General features: G+C 46.2%; 1 pseudogene; it reads left to right on the plus strand.

The window, feature by feature from the left end:
- The first annotated feature begins 1,562 nt into the window (after positions 1-1,562).
- On the plus strand, positions 1,563-2,220 carry LOC129022598 (large ribosomal subunit protein uL13-like; annotated as a pseudogene).
- The last annotated feature ends 650 nt before the right edge of the window (positions 2,221-2,870 follow it).

Below are 2,870 nucleotides of genomic sequence, written 5' to 3' on the forward strand. Positions count from 1 at the left end.
GTCTGAGTTCTCCAATGAGAACACATGGACACAGGGAGGGGAGCATCACACACCGGGGCCTGTCAGGGGGTGGGGGAGTCAAGGAGAGGGAGAGCATTAGGACAAATACCTAATGCATGTGGGGCTTAAAACCCAGATGACGAGTTGATGGGTGCAGCAAACCACCATGGCACATGTATACCTATGTAACAAACCTGCACGTTCTGCACATGTATCCCAGAACTTAAAGTGTAATAAAAAATAATCATCATAAAGAAAGAAAAATGGATAGGTATAGCAAGAGGGTTGAGCGGAGGTGGAATCTGTGTTGGGTAGTCAGAGGACATTAGAGGAACCTTGAGAGCCTCAGAAGGGGAGGTGACCGAACTGGAAGAGGGTGTTGTCCACAGACTGCCTGGAAAAAGATACCTATAGCTAAGATTGGACTAGTTGTACCCATGATCATTGTGCCAGGGACTGTGATAGCTTAGGTCACCGTAGTATGAGAATGCCCTTCATCACTGCTGCAGCCCATGAAGGCTTCCAAATAATTCTGCTCTCTGCTGTCTCCAGCTGCAGCAGAAGGGAGCTAGGTCAGAGACAACTTGAACAGTTCATAAAACTTTGTTATGAAGATGAAATGAAAACCAGGCAACAAGTATATTCTCTTAGCTTGTCTGTTCGCCAGTTGTTTGCTTATGGGGGAATGACTTTTGAAGACTTGATCTAGAGATGGAATCCACAGTCCTTTCTCATTTCATCCAAACTGAGTCTGTTGTTTTGTGTTTTATTTATAGAGCAGTCAGGTTCCTTTCTTCCCTGAAGCCAACCTAGTACCTAGGGCCCTAAGATTATGTTAAGAGGCTTTTGTGTGCTAATTCAAGGCTGATGGAAGTGAATTTTTACCATAATAATGTGAATAAAACACATTTTTCTGAAAAAAAAAAGTATCTGAGTTCTCACCAAAACCAGTGGAAGGAGCCCATGATCCACCAAATAGGGACTTCTCAGCTACAAATGGGAAAGTCTGTGTCTCCAGCTGGGCTGCAGCTGCACCTGCAGAATGAGGAGGAAGGGACCACAAAGTAAACAGGTGATAGTCATTACTAGCATTTCCATCATCTGCTTTTCTTCTCAATGGCCAGTTAACACAAGATGTCCTCTTGCACAGATGCAGAATCTCATAAGCCATCAACTTTGCCCTGAATAGAAGTAGAAAGGTCTTTATTCGTTTTTCCTCCCCCCTAAATTTATTAAATACCTGATAGATGTCAAACACTGTTAGGTATGAAGATACAGTCATGAGTGAGGCATGTTCTTGGAAAGAAGACAGCCCAACTCTCCATAGAAATGAAATACAGCAATAATATATGTATTTATAATAGGTTAATGGGTTTTTTGTCCACAAAAAAATTTTTCTATCAATTAGCAAAGTGACTAGGTCATTTTACTTTTTTGAACTTGATTCTTTGGCTAATATTATAAAATGCCAGAGCTAAAAATAGCTGTACCTGGGGTGAAATGGAGAAGACGTGAGACATAGCTTTAAAAATGGAACACGCGCTTTTTCCCAAGCGGCTGCCGAAGATGGCGGACGTGCAGGTCCTGGTGCTTGATGGTCGAGGCCATCTCCTGGGCCGCCTGGCGGCCATCGTGGCTAAATAGGTGCTGCTGGGCCGGAAGGTGGTGGTCATACGCTGCGAAGGCATCAACATTTCTGGCAATTTCTACGGAAACAAATTGAAGTACCTGGCTTTCCTCCACAAGCGGATGAACACCAACCGTTCCCGAGGCCCCTACCACTTCCGGGCCCCCACCACTTCCGGGCCCCCCAGCCGCATCTTCTGGCGGACCGTGCGAGGTATGCTGACCCACAAGACCAAGCGAGGCCAGGCTTCTCTGGACCGCCTCAAGGTGTTTGACGGCATCCCACCGCCCTACGACAAGAAAAAGCGGATGGTGGTTCCTGCTGCCCTCAAGGTTGTGCGTCTGAAACCTACAAGAAAGTTTGCCTATCTGGGGCGACTGGCTCACGAGGTTGGCTGGAAGTACCAGGCAGTGACGGCCACCCTGGAGGAGAAGAGGAAAGAGAAAGCCAAGATCCACTACCGGAAGAAGAAACAGCTCATGAGGCTACGGAAACAGGCTGAGAAGAACGTGGAGAAGAAAACGGGCAAATACACAGAGGTCCTCAAGACCCACGGACTCCTGGTCTGAGCCCAATAAAGACTGTTAATTCCTCATGCGTGGCCTGCCCTTCCTCCATCGTCGCCCTGGAATGTACGGGACCCAGGGGCAGCAGCAGTCCAGGTGCCACAGGCAGCCTGGGACATAGGAAGCTGGGAGCAAGGAAAGGGTCTTAGTCACTGCCTCCCGAAGTTGCTTGAAAGCACTCGGAGAATTGTGCAGGTGTCATTTATCTATGACCAATAGGAAGAGCAACCAGTTACTATTAGCGAAAGGGAGCCAGAAGACTGATTGAGTGGGGCGTCTGTTGGACTTTCCACCTGGTCATATACTCTGCAGCTGTTAGAATGTGCAAGCACTTGGGGACAGCATGAGCTTGCTGTTGTACACAGGGTATTTCTAGAAGCAGAAATAAACTGGGAAGATGCACAGCCAAGGAGTTACAGGCATCGCCCGTGCTCCTCACCTGTATTTTGTAATCAGAAATAAATTGCTTTTAAAGAAAAAAATAAAAAAATAAAAATGGGAGAAGCGGGAACTAGGGACTTTCCATTAAACCACGATGTATGGTGAGTGATTGATTCCATTTATAACACATTCTAGAAATGACAAAAGTTATATATATGGAAAACAAATTAGTGGTTCTCAAGGGTTAGAGATTGTGGGGAGTAGGAGGATGAACACTATAAAGAGGTAGCATAAAG

Source organism: Pongo pygmaeus, chromosome 22 (genome assembly GCF_028885625.2).
Source record: "Pongo pygmaeus isolate AG05252 chromosome 22, NHGRI_mPonPyg2-v2.0_pri, whole genome shotgun sequence".
Taxonomy (NCBI): domain Eukaryota; kingdom Metazoa; phylum Chordata; class Mammalia; order Primates; family Hominidae; genus Pongo; species Pongo pygmaeus.